The sequence below is a fragment of the Phocoena sinus genome, chromosome 2, assembly GCF_008692025.1.
Source record: "Phocoena sinus isolate mPhoSin1 chromosome 2, mPhoSin1.pri, whole genome shotgun sequence".
In the NCBI taxonomy this organism is placed as follows: domain Eukaryota; kingdom Metazoa; phylum Chordata; class Mammalia; order Artiodactyla; family Phocoenidae; genus Phocoena; species Phocoena sinus.
The window spans coordinates 94,999,606-95,013,723 of record NC_045764.1 but is presented as its reverse complement, the minus strand read 5'-3'; the positions used below and the strand labels follow the sequence as shown (position 1 = coordinate 95,013,723).

The following is a 14,118-nucleotide window of genomic DNA, read 5'->3' as shown; positions in this document are numbered from 1 at the left end:
CTTCACAGGTGAATTCTATCAAACATTTACAGAAGAGCTAACACCCATCCTTCTCAAACTCTTCCAAAATATAGCAGAGGGAGGAAAACTCCCAAACTCATTATACGAGGCCACCATTACCCTGATACCAAAACCAGACGGAGATGTCACAAAAACAGAAAACTACAGGCCAAAATCACTGATGAACATAGATACAAAAATCCTCAACAAAATACTAGCAAACAGAATCCAACGGCACATTAAAAGGATCATACACCATGATCAAGTGGGGTTTATTCCAGGAATGCAAGGATTCTTCAATATACGTAAATCAATCAATGTGATACATCATATTAACAAACTGAAGGAAAAAAAACATATGATCATCTCAACAGATGCAGAGAAAGCTTTGACAAAATCCAACTCCAATTTGTGATAAAAACCCACCAGAAAGTAGGCATAGAGGGAACTTTCCTCAACATAATTAAGACCATATATGACAAACCCACAGCCAACATCGGCCTCAATGGTGAAAAACTGAAACCATTTCCACTAAGATCAGGAAAAAGACAAGGTCGGCCCACTCTCACCACTCTTATTCAACATAGTTTTGGAAGTTTTAGCCACAGCAATCAGAGAAGAAAAAGAAATAAAAGGAATCCAAATCGGAAAAGAAGAAATAAAGCTGTCACTGTTTGCAGATGACATGATACTTTACATAGGGAATCATAAAGATGCTACCTGAAAACTGCTAGAGCTAATCAATGAATTTGGTAATGTAGCAGGATACAAAATTAATGCACAGAAATCTCTTGCATTCTTATACACTAATGATGAAAAATCTGAAAGAGAAGTTAAGAAAACACTCCCATTTACCATTACAACAAAAAGAATAAAATATCTAAGAATAAGCCGACCTAAGGAGACAAAAGACCTGTATGCAGAAAATTATTAAGACACTGATGAAAGAAATTAAAGATGATACAAATAGATGGAGAGATATACCATGTTCTTCGACTGGAAGAATCAACATTGTGAAAATGATTCTACTACCCAAAGCAATCTACAAATTCAATGCAATCCCTATCAAACTACCACTGCCATTTTTCACAGAACTAGAACTAAAACTTTCACAATTTGTATGGAAACATAAAAGACCCCAAATAGCCAAAGCAATCTTGAGAAAGAAAAACGGAGCTGGAGGAATCAGGCTCCCTGACTTCAGACTATACTACAAAGCTACAGTAATCAAGACAGTGTGGTACTGGCACAAAAACAGAAATATAGATCAATGGAACAGGATAGAAAGCCCAGAGATAAACGCACGCACATATGGTCACCTTATCTTTGATAAAGGAGGCAAAAATATACAATGGAGAAAAGACAGCCTCTTCAATAAGTGGTGCTGGGAAAACTGGACAGCTACACGTAAAAGAATGAAATTAGAACACTCCCTAACACCATACACAAAAATAAACTGAAAATGGATTGAAGACCTAAATGTAAGGCCAGACACTATCAAACTCTTAGAGGAAAACATAGAACACTCTATGACATCAATCATAGCAAGATCCTTTTTGACCCACCTCCTAGAGGAATGGAAATAAAAACAAAACTAAACAAATGCGACCTGATGAAACTTAAAAGCTTTTGTACAGCAAAGGAAACCATAAACAAGATGAAAACACAACCCTCAGAATGGGAGAAAATATTTGCAAATGAAGCAACTGACAAAGGATTAATTTCCAAAATTTACAAGCAGCTCATGCAGCTCAATATCAAAAAAAACAAACAACCCAATTCAAAAATGGGCAGAAGACCTAAATAGACATTTCTCTGAAGTAGATATACAGATTGCCAACAAACGCATGAAAGAATGCTCAACATCGTTAATCATTAGAGAAATGCAAATCAAAACTACAATGAGATATCATCTCACACCGGTCAGAATGGCCATCATCATAAAATCTACAAACAATAAATGCTGGAGAGGGTGTGGAGAAAAGGAACCCTCTTGCACTATTGGTGGGAATGTAAATTGATACAGCCACTATGGAGAACAGTATGGAGGGTCCTTAAAAAACGAAAAGTAGAACTACCATATGACCCAGCAATCCCACTACTGGGCACATACCTTGAGAAAACCATAATTCAAAAAGGGTCATGTACCAAAACGTTCACTGCAGCTCTACTTACAATAGTCAGGATATGATAGCAACCTAAGTGTCCATCAACAGATGAATGGATAAAGAAGACGTGACACATATATACAATGGAATATTACTCAGCCATAAAATGAAACGAAGTTAAGTTATTTGTAGTGAGGTGGATGGACCTAGAGTCTGTCATACAGAGTGAAGTAGGCCAGAAAGAGAAAGACAAATACCGTATGCTAACACATATATATGGAATCTAAGAAAGAAACAAAAAAATTGGTCATGAAGAGCCTAGGGGCAAGATGGGAATAAAGATGCAGACCTACTGGAGAATGGACTTGAGGATATGGGGAGGGGGAAGGGTAAGCTGTGACAAAGTGAGAGAGTGGCATGGACATATATACACTACCAAACGTAAAATAGATAGCTAGTGGGAAGCAGCCGCATAGCACAGGGAGATCAGCTCGGTCCTCTATGACCACCTAGAGGAGTGGGATAGGGAGGGTAGGAGGGAGACGCAAGAGGGAGGAGATATGGGGATATATGTATATGTATAACTGATTCACTTTGTTATAAAGCAGAAACTAACACACCATTGTAAAGCAATTATACTCCAATAAAATGTTAAAAAAACAAAGAACAAAAAAACATAACCCTCAAAAAAAAAAAACAGTCAAAATACTTCCATGACTGTGTGTGTCACTAACAGAAGCTTTTCAGATGTCTAATGAGAGAGTCAGAAGCATATTCTCTCTGGATTACCCTGCACTAACCCCACACACTAGATTATATTGTAAGGACATGTGGTTTGGGTTAAGTATGGGAATTACTCTTAGAATCAATTCCAAGTGCCGCTTATTGACTTGGATCTATATGGCTGATTTAATGCAATCCATGATCATTCTAATGTGGCAGATATAAACACTCCTGGAAGAAGCTCACATTATTAGAGTTATGTACTATATAGGCAAGTCTGAGGTTCACAGCAGTCAGGAGATACTTCAGATGACAGATATTGATGCCTGAGGTCACTCTAGTGTCATCAGTGTTTGTAAAATCATCAGCTTTATCATAATTTGAAAACAGGTTTAAGGAGATATACACACACACACACACACACATACGTCTTGTAGGTATCCGCTAAAGAAAAACAGACCAAGGCCAATGAAATTAATCCATCGTCATCCTGTTGGCTAGCCCTACCTGCTACAGAAGCTGAGATTCTTTTCCTCAGCTGGGCTGCCAATGGGTTTAAGCTCCAGGAGATCTATGACTGCACCAGGATTCACTGACTCTACAGAAGACAGACTGGCTCCTTCATCTCTGCCCTGAGGCTTCAGCTCAGGATCTTGGTCTCTCTTCCCTCTTAGCAAAGACAAAAGGGCAACAATAAGCATGAGGAGTCAGATAAAAACAGCAAGTTTTAACATTAGCATCAAACTTAAACAAAGACTCGTTAAGAATTTCAATATTTGAACTAAAGATTCGAAAAAAGAAAACAGGCAGGAGAAGGCACATGAGCAAAGGAGAATGTTTCCAAACAGAGGTTATAGGGATTATTTTAATGAGACCTCAATGATCTTCCGGAAATTTAATAGGAAACTTTATTCTAATTGGTTTAATTGAGCTATGTTTGAGAAGTCTTGAAACTGGGAATTAATGAACAGGAAAATAAAATCTACTCAAAACTTTGGAACTTATGAAATTATTTTTCTAGTTACAGGAAAATAACCGTTTTGAATAATATGTAACAGAATTTGGGGAATCTTTTTGTCTTGCTGTGTTCCGTTTTAAGGCATCCTGCTTATCCCCAGGAGAAGAGGCTGGTGAGCTTCTTTATTGTGGACATTAAAAGTTTTTACTTACTATGTGTGAAAAATAAGGAATGGGCTCTATTCTCTCAAGAGCTTATCAGGGAGATAGACCTATAGAAATAAAGGAGCGAAAGGAAGAAATGTGAGTATTAGTGGGGGTCAAAGCAGGGGTGGGAAGGAGGGCTCTAGGTAATTTTATCTAAAAGCTATTTACCAACGATCAGCTTTCCAAATGACAATACCACTCAGTTTACTTTTCTTCTATTTCCTTGTGGTAAGTCAGGTTTATTTTACCTTCCTAATTGACGCTTAAGGAATATTGCTCTAGTCTCTGTTCCCAGATCTATGTTACAGTTGAATACTGAAGGGTGGAGAGAGGGGGCAAATTGAGTGGCATACGAAGATATATTAATAAGCGTAAAGTTTTGAATATGAATAATTTATATTAATCTTCTTCATTAATTTGTTCAGTTTTAAAGAGAAATATATTCATAAGAATTTTCATATTCAAGAACATGATTTCCAGAAATATATTCTTACTGAGTATATCATATCTGTTAAATAAATATTGGTCCAAGGGAACCATGATACAAATTAGGCTAATCAGAGTTCTTCCCTGGGAACAACTGAAGGTCAACAGCCCAGGGCTGTGGAGTTCAGAGAACAGATTTGGCAATGACGAAAGCTGTCTTGCTTCTCTGTCTATAGACTAAAGCAGAATAGGAATAGGCAGAAATGGATGAGGCATTGCCCTTCAGGCTGCTATAACAGAATACCATAGACAGAGGAGCTTATAAGCAATAGAAATTTATTCCTCACAGTTTTGGAAGCTGAGAAGTGCAAAATCAAGGTGCCAGCAGATTTGGTGTCTGATGGGGGGTTGTTTGTTCCCTGGTTCATAGACAGCCATTTTTATTGTGTCCTCATATGGCAGAAGGGCAAGGGAGCTCTCTTGAGCCTTTTTTATAAGGGACTAATCCCAGTCATAAGGGCTCTGCCCTCATGACCTAATTACCTCCTAAAGATCCCATCTTCAAATACCCTCATATTTGGAATTAGGTCTTAACATATGAATTTGGAGGAGATATAAGCAATTAGCCCATAGCAAATATGGAGAGAAAGGTGGACATGGAGGGGATAAATTTGAGACCCTAGTTCCAGTAGTTAGTCTTTAATTTGATTCTTTGAGTTTATAAGAACTGTGAAAGATCTGAAATTTTACCCCCTTTGCAAGCTAACAATTTGGCCTGCCATAGTCTCATGGTTGCTAAGTAGAAGACATGAAACTCTTGGTTCAGAGACAAAGGACTATTAGTCACACCCACAACAGTAGCTGGAATATCAGCATGTCCTTGTGCTCATTCCTCGAGTTCCATTTCCCATCTGGTGATGTGAAGAGGACAAAGTAACACTTGCACACACAGTGAGCTGCATTATGGAAGAGAAACCCTGAGCTTAGGGAACTCAGACCTTTTATAGTGGGGAGTAAGCCTGCTTGCCCTTTGTTTCAGAGTGAGACACTAGCTCTTCACTATACAAACATCCTTGAAAAAGTCCAGCAAAAAGACGCTCACCGCCTCTGCTTACAAGACATGCAGACACCTGAGATAGCAATGAAGAATTGTCGCCCATCAGAGATACCCTTGCATCCTTTTCAGCTCTGTGAGTTTATACCTTTACCTTAAGCTATCTATACTGTGTTTATGTCACTAACACACAGTGTGACAGTAGGGATCCCCCTTTTTAATGGTCCCTCCCACTCTACTATGAAATCAGAGTGATACAGGTTTATTGTAAAATAAATATTTGAACATACTTTTCAAATGAAAAGTCTTTGAAAGTATAAAAGTATAAGATAAGCAATCCATTTAAAATTATACGTGGGATATTACCTGGATCTAAGTTTGGGATCAGTTTTCATTTCACAGCAGTTGACTAGACTCTTCATATTTCTTTTTTCATGGGGTGACAAAACAAAGCACATATTTTGGGTTATAGAAAAAATATATATTTTTTTGCAGTACGCGGGCCTCTTACTGTTGCGGCCTCTCCCGTTGCGGAGCACAGGCTCTGGACGCGCAGGCTCAGCGGCCATGGCTCACGGGCCCAGCCGCTCCGCGGCATGTGGGATCTTCCCGGACCGGGGCACGAACCCGTGTCCCCTGCATCAGCAGGCAGATTCTCAACCACTGCACCACCAGGGAAGCCTATCAACTGTAGTTCTCAACTGACTTGGGGTCTTGTAGACAGGAAACTATGAAACTGGTACTGGTGTTTGCTAGGATCCTCTGCCTTCTCCTTCTAATGGACCTCCATTTCTTATGTGTTCCTACTCATAAGACCTCACTCTAAGTTAACTGCTAACTGATCTCATTAATACATTATCTGTATAAAAGATTTAAGACAAATATCCTGCCAGGGAAAAGTACTTATATTGTAATATAAAATTCTATAGGAATGCAAAGTCTTTAGGAAGGAATCAAAAGAAGCACTAACAGTGGCATCATAAGAGACATCAGGTGGCTAGTTAAGGATTAGAGAAAGCTAAGAATCATCTAAATCATACCATTTCAGATAGCTATTTTAAGGCCACCAGATATGGTTTACCCCTAGGGGAAATAGGTCTTACTTCTGTTCCTGGTGATTAGACTTCTCTTTCTGGTGGACTATCCATGTCTATATTTCAAGCACCTAACACAGTGTCTGACACATAAAAAGTGTTTAGTAAGCACTGTTTAAGAAATGAAGATAAGTCACTACAGGCAAACATACCGAAATAAAGTGGTAGTCAGCTCATCAAGGTCATGTGCTTACTCATCCAGTTTTCAGGAAACTGAACGAATCGACACAGGCAACAACTCACAAATAATCAAGATAATCATGCTTGAATTAATGTTCATGCAAATCATCATCTAAAGGAAAACTTTGGCTAAAGAATTTACTTAAAGGAGATTTTCTTGCTCCCAGTTGAATCTCCTAGCAACGAATGAGAGTCCTTTTCCCTTCATTTGCATGTACATGTGTGCATGCTGTATTTGCAGGATGGGGAGAAGATGGGGGAATTGGAGAGGACATCCAACCACCTCCATGGCTTCTCCCCTCTAAGGAAAGCTGTTTTCTCCATCAGCGGCTGGTGGCAGACTTCTCCATATCCATTTGCCATGGAAGGGTGAGCGGCTGGAATGTAAAGCCCGGACTTAGTCTGAGAAAATAAACTCCCATCTAAGGACAGATGTGAGGTTTCCAGTCCTTAACTGCCCTGGAAACATCATTTCACCCTGTGTTTGCCTTTGTGTTTAGAAATGTGGAGGAATGTATACGTCAAACTGTTGCTTGCCGTGGGCATCTTTCCTCCTCTTCCCTGCTGAGACTAAGTATACAAGGTCAAAGAGAGAGAGCTATGGGTAAATCCAGGATTATTCTATAAAGCCATATAGATAATTCATAAAAGCATCATTTTGTCTATATTGTGGATAAGAGTCAGTGTTCTCACTGTTGGGAAATGAAACTACAATTGTGAAAGGGGTAAGGCTGGAAAGAACCCTGTGGCATTGGATTGGAATTGGAGTTACCATTATGAACCCATAATTTTATATATAGAAATAGATATACATGGATTTGTAGCTATATCTGCTGAGAGGGCATAGCAGCAAAAACAATAAGTATACCTAATGGTCATACTTTGTTTTCTAAATATCATTCTTCACTAAAAGGAACAGGGTCCTTGAGAAATGTTTGATTCCAGGCTTGTGGCATGGAAAGTATAACATGAGCAGGGAGGGAATAGTGTATTGTGCTAAAAAAGAAGAAGTACTCAAAGAATGATGGAAGAACATCAGGAGAACATAGGATCCAGCTTGCAGGGGCTCCCACTAACCAAATCTGGGACAATTGTAGCACCAATATGAAAGAGAGAGAGAGAGAGAGAGAGAGAGAGACAAAGAGGGGAGGAGAGAGGGAGAGAAGGAGTGAGGAAAGGAGGAAGGGAGAGAGGGAGAGGAAATTAAAGTAAACGTGGCAAAACGTTAACATTTGGGAAATTTGGTGGAAGGGTATATGGAAATTTTTGGTATTATTTTTGCAATTTTTCTGTAAGTCCGAAACTATTTCAAAAGAAAAAGGTTAAACACATGTAAAAATAGTTGTAGGAGGAGATAAATGAAACAAGATTAGCAAAATATCGATAACTGTTGAAGTTGGATATTAGATACTTGGGAAGTCATTGTACTATTTTCTCTATTGTTATGTATGATTGAATCATTTCCATAATAAAAAGTGAAAAAAAAAAAAATGAGAAACACCCATGTGATTTTCCTTGAAGACGGCCTCTCCTGTTTCTAATCCCACAGTTCCATGATATCCAGGCCCCTGTGCGTGACACATGATAGTAACATCAATTGGTTTTCTCTTTTCTGGTCTTGAGTTGTCCTACCCACTGTGGTCCACCCTCCCCACTACCAACCAGAGAAGTAGTCTTTCTGAAATATATCGTTTAATATTTTATCCCCCTCCCTCTAGCTCATAAATCTTTCACTCCCTTCCCATGCCAAGAGGAGAAACTCTGAGCTTTCATTTCTAAGCTCTCAAGGTCCTCTATAATTAGGTCCTGACCTACTTCTACAACCTCATCTTCCAAATTTCTCACATGAATATTCTTCTTCATTAAACGCTGTTTTCCTTGTCTTGTCCCTAGGGCTCTTTGGACAGTCTTACCTCTGTACATGGCAAGTCTGAAAATATGTCCACAACTTTCTTTTTTAAAAAAAAGCTTTACTCTCCGTTTAGGATGACTGACGGGGATAATGGGGGTTAGGGTTTTTTTCAAAGGGATGGGCTATGACCATTCCCCACCAGAACTGGTTATTTATTTTGTGGGATTCTAGCCTGGGAATGGGCTCTTTGAGGCTGCTGGGATTCTGGGCAAAGGGTGGACTAGGTTTGCTGGAGGACATGTTTATTTTCTCATGAATTTTTTAGAGTCTAAGTCATGTATTGGTCTATAGTGAGTCTGCAGGCAAGTTTCACTAACTCCAAAACATCCCATCTGTTCTTCCCCTATTCTCTTCATCTTGACTCAAAATTTATCCGGTCTTCCCAGCTCTCTTCCAAGACTCTTAGACATATTCTTTCATTGGTTAGATTGGACATTGTTAGCATGTAAATTTGGGGAGTACCTTCTGTCCTCCCTTTATCTCATAGTCTGTGATACATTCTTTCTATCTTTAGCAACAATCTGAATGATAGAGAAGTTTATTATTGACACAAAGACTTCTATTATAGTGATTTTCACATGTCTCAGAGCAAATGCTTGTATAAATAGTTGTTCAATTATTTACTCACCGATCTGTAGAAACCAGATCGTTTTTTTATAATTTTTTTTTTTGCGGTACGTGAGCCTCTCACTGTTGTGGCCTCTCCCGTTGCGGAGCACAGGCTCCGGACGCGCAGGCTCAGCGGCCATGGCTCACGGGCCCAGCTGCTCCGCAGCATGTGGGATCTTCCCGGACCGGGGCACAAACCCGTGTCCCCTGCATCAGCAGGCGGACTCTCAACCACTGCGCCACCAGGGAAGCCCGAAACCAGATCATTTATTCATAAATGTTCCAATCACATTGCCCTACTGCAAGAGAACTTAGAGACCCTGAAAGCAAGTAAGTGAAGGGAAACAGATAGAACCCTGAATAGGGGCTCACTTAATCTTTCTCCACATGTTTGACAACTTCTAAATGCCTGAACATCATGCTCTTTTCAGCATCTCAATATTTTCTTCCTATGCTAATTCCAGGCACCTTTACACTTCTGTTATGGTTGGACTACTTTCAAAGTATGTGGATTCTACAACTTTGGATAACCGCAAACTCCTTCACTTCCCACTCCATGATACATCTGGTAGTTAAGCGTACACAACTGACAACTGGTCAACCTCTTAACAAAACTATCACCCATGGTGCGGTCGTCTTTTAACAGCTCCTTGGAAGTCTTCTAAACTCTAATAATCATTTGTTTTGGATCCTTAGGGAACACTTATCCTATCATAAGAACAGATGATCTTTCTTGGTCCATTCCGGCCTCTGATAATACATCATCTTAGAATGTCCTAATAATAATAATAACCAGCATTTATATATGCTTATCACGTGCAAGACCCTATTCTAAATGCTTAACCTGCATTAATTCATTTAAGTCCATTTAAATTTTCTAGTCTTTCATGTGACTAGCCTCTGAGATAAACCTCCTCAGAAATATTTTGGGCAGTCCTATGACACTCATTTGCCAGAAATTCTAGCACAAGCTAGAATTGGAAACATAATGAGCCAAGTCTGTGGTTTGCTATGGCAGCCTTTGGCGACTAAAAAAAGAAAAAAATTAAAGAAATGCTATTTCTATTATAAAAACAATATTTTCTAAAGTTCCAAAGAGACAAACAATTATGAAACTCCCAACACATTTTGGTGGTTGGAAAGTAGAAAGTAGAAAATGGCTTTTAAAAAAATGGGCAAAATACATCTTGCAACCATATTACCAGTGGCTTTAAACGGAAAGGATGACAGGCCAACCTGGGTACAGGGCTAGCATTTCATCTCAAGAACTTTTTCAATTCTGTGGTCTCAAAACAACTCCAGAAAAAGCATTCTCAGAACATGGTCTAATACTAAGTAAATACTACACATTTTACAGTTCCGGATCTAGGGCCCAGGAAACACAAGATTAAACAATGGCAGAAATATTGTGGGCTGGGAGCTCTGGATTCACTAGCTCTAAGCACATGAAGCCATAGCTCCCAGTGCCCACCATTAAAAGACAGGATTAATTGAATGCAGTCCTATTAAACTGCTCTCCTGAGGCCTCTCTAGCCTCTTATGTTTCTCAATCAATGAGGTCTTTGCCTTCCTTTGCTCCTTAAATTTCTAAGACCCCATATTGTCCTGGATCTTCCTCCTTTCTAACAGCTCTGAGCCTGTATCTACTTGCTCCGCTTCTTCCACATCCCCAGGAATTAAGTTTGAGGCCTCTACTTTCTTAACACACGTATAAGTTCCAGGAAAGCATGGAAAGCTTCATTCACAATTTCTACTATCCCCTCTGTGCAAATGACTTTTAAATCATCACTCCAACCCCCAATTCTCTGCTGAGTGCCAATCCTGTATACCTAACAGGGGTTAGACCTTTTCTCTTGGATTTCATGCAATCACTCCACCTCATGATTAACAGGGTACCACGTCTTTTACCATGAACCAGGAATTATGCTAAGCACTTTCTTTATCTTCTCATTACTGTTTTTATTTCTATTAATGGATGCTTTGGCTACAGATTCCTATTTTACTTTTAAATATGAGAAAGTCGTGAAAAAATACGAAGTTAGTTCAAACAGCTTTACCCTTTTCCACACATTGCTTATGAATTAAAAATTCTTTATACATTGTCATTGATCATAAGTCTGGAATAAATATTAACTCATTTGCCTGATTTCAGTGGTATGAATTCTCTGAGCCCTGGTGACAGTCCTGCTGTTGCCATCTCTCAGAGAGCGGGGATTCTAGAAGTGGTTAAATGTAAAGGGGAAGTTTCTCCCCCAGAAGTATGGAAGCAAAGGAGGTGGCACGTAGGAAACTGGATCTTTCTAGGGGTAGGGGTTACGGTACTATGGGGAAATGGGGGGATTTTTACATCTTCAGCTTCTCCAGGAATCATAAGGATGGGCTGGTCCTGGCCAGGAGTGTTTATCTCCTTGAGGGCAGCCAGGGTTAGCAGAGCCAGTGGCCTCTCCAGGCTGTGTCTAGTAATCACAACATGAAATTCTGTCCTGTTACTGAGGAGACTTGTTCACCTTGGCCAGTTGTCTGCTTCCCTCAGGTGGCTGTGGAATCCATGATCTTTACTGCAGGTACCTCCATCGAGGTGGGAAGCTAGTCTCATCCGCTATTTCTGTAGCTTCTCAGCTAGACACGAGCACCCGGGCTAATCCCTCCCCTGCTCCATTCAGCATGCTATGTGTCTCCATTTTTCCTTCCACCCAACAAGATACCCTCAGCCTCAATGACCAAAACTTTTTCCTAACCAGTCTTCTTAACCTCAGCCTCCCCTCCCTTCTAAATGATTTTATGTACCAGAGTCAGATTAATTTCCTTTCTTCGTTCCAATTCCCATCCCCAAAGTCCTTAGAGGCTCCCCATTAAGATAAAGCACAGATCCTTAGTCTGGCATTATTTGGAATATTTTCCAAATCACTATCTCTACATTTTTAAACAGTTATTTTCTCACCTTTGTTTCAATCACACTGGTGAACTCAATGCTCCTAGATAAGCAATATTCCCCCCCCCATCTACTAGTACCTACTTCAGGTGCTAGTGGGATAAAAGAATGTCTATGAAAATACCCAGTTTGCTCTGTCATACTGAGCCCTGTTAAATGGGCAATGTCCTTGAACCTCATACCCTATGGATTGAAGGTGAAGCTCAGTTATTTAACAAGCCTTTAGGACAGCCATCCTCTTTGCACAACCTTGTTGGGTCTCCCACCTCTGCTCTCGGGAGAGATGAGAGCTACTTAAACTGCCCTCCAGGCTTCCTCTTTGCCATTGTAACTGGTCTGTTCTAAGCGGTCATCTGTAGCATCAAATTCCCAAAGCTGTGCCCATCATGAGCAAGGAAACAATCATTTCCTCAGACTTGAGTTTCTCCCACATTTGGTAACTTTTATTCCAGTATTAAAAGTTCTCATTTGCACTTTTGTTTTTGCAGACACTCTGTAGGACCTTTTGATGCAGACCCAGTGGCTATTAGATATCCTTCTAACCGAGGGCCGTTTCTATTTCCTGATCTTATTTCCTTAGTTGCCGGGCTCACGGCATGGATATACAGTCAGCCCTATCCTAAATCCTGGCTATTCAGCACTGGCCTCATCACTGCTATTGTGGTCCTTAAATGAACTTCCATCCAAATATGCTTCCAGAAGCAGTTATTCCCCTTAAAATAAATAAGGGACCAAATGAGGAGAAGAGATCACTGTATACTTCACTCCCTATGTTGAGCTTCTCCCTTCTGTGGTTCATGATGAATTCCAAGACCTGACTATTTGATAGGGGTTTAGGGAAAAATCATGTACCATTACTTTTATTCATAGAAAATAGACGCCCCAGGCTGGTCGGGGATTATAAAGGCCTTTGTCAGAGCTCTGCTAGATTTAGCCTAAGGGGATCAATTTGCTTTCACTTCCAGTCCTATATAAATGTCTCTCAGCCTCTCTCAATAGCACTGTTTAGACATTAGGAACTGTAGGCAAGGCTGTGACTTCATAGGATATCAAAACTGGAAGGAATAATAAAATTTACATGACCATGTATGGTATTATTGAGCTGTCAATTTCAATTTTTATGACTGATACTTCAGAGCAGGGAAACCAAGTCTGAGAATACCAATTCTGAGTACATATGTGTCTGCCCAGGAAGTGGACAAACATTTGCTTTTATTTTCTCCTTTGAGCCTAATTATCCTACCATGATCAGAGATGGGGAAACTAAGAGATTAGGTAAAATTTCCCCATAGAAACAACTCTAGTAAGTGACAGAGTCCAGATTTGGATCTGTTCTCTTTTTTACCAGCTCCTTGAAAGCCTTTAGCCTAGGACTGACTGTTTGGGGACTATGAAAGTCTAGCTTCCTTATCTCTAACCAAGACAAACTCTGAGGTGTGGCACCCTCTGAGCACCCCGTGGGGTCTAGAGGAGGCTGGGGCTTTGCCTGAGATCACAGCCTCAGCCTCTACCCTGCAGTGCTGATGAGTGGCAGGGATGGCACTGTCACACTGGTCTCTCCTTCCAAGTCCAGGGTTCTCCCCATCAAAGGGACTAACCACATCTGTTATTTCAGACTTCAAAACATACCTAAAGAGTGACACAAATGTAAATGTCTGAGGCACTTTCCAAGTCTCTCCTGACACCTTTCTGGTCTCCTAATCTACAAATGGTTGGTTGGTTAAGCTATCAAATCCCAGTGACACAGTGGCAGGCTGTAGGCTGTTTATTCTATCACAGATTCTTGCCTTATTTACTAAACTCCTATGTATCACTGACATCACTTGGGGCAGACTGGGAAAGAGAGGCTCTTGCTTGACGTTGCTTTTTTCACATAATGAGTTCCCCGCCCCCCCCCCCCCCCCCCCCCCGCCCCC

At 40.3% G+C, this 14,118-nt stretch overlaps 1 long non-coding RNA gene across 1 annotated transcript in view; it reads right to left on the bottom strand.

Annotated features, from left to right (window-relative positions):
- The window catches only part of LOC116749252, a 236,051-nt gene that overhangs the window by 97,492 nt on the left and 124,441 nt on the right, over positions 1 to 14,118 (bottom strand). The gene's annotated exons all lie outside the window — the stretch shown is intronic.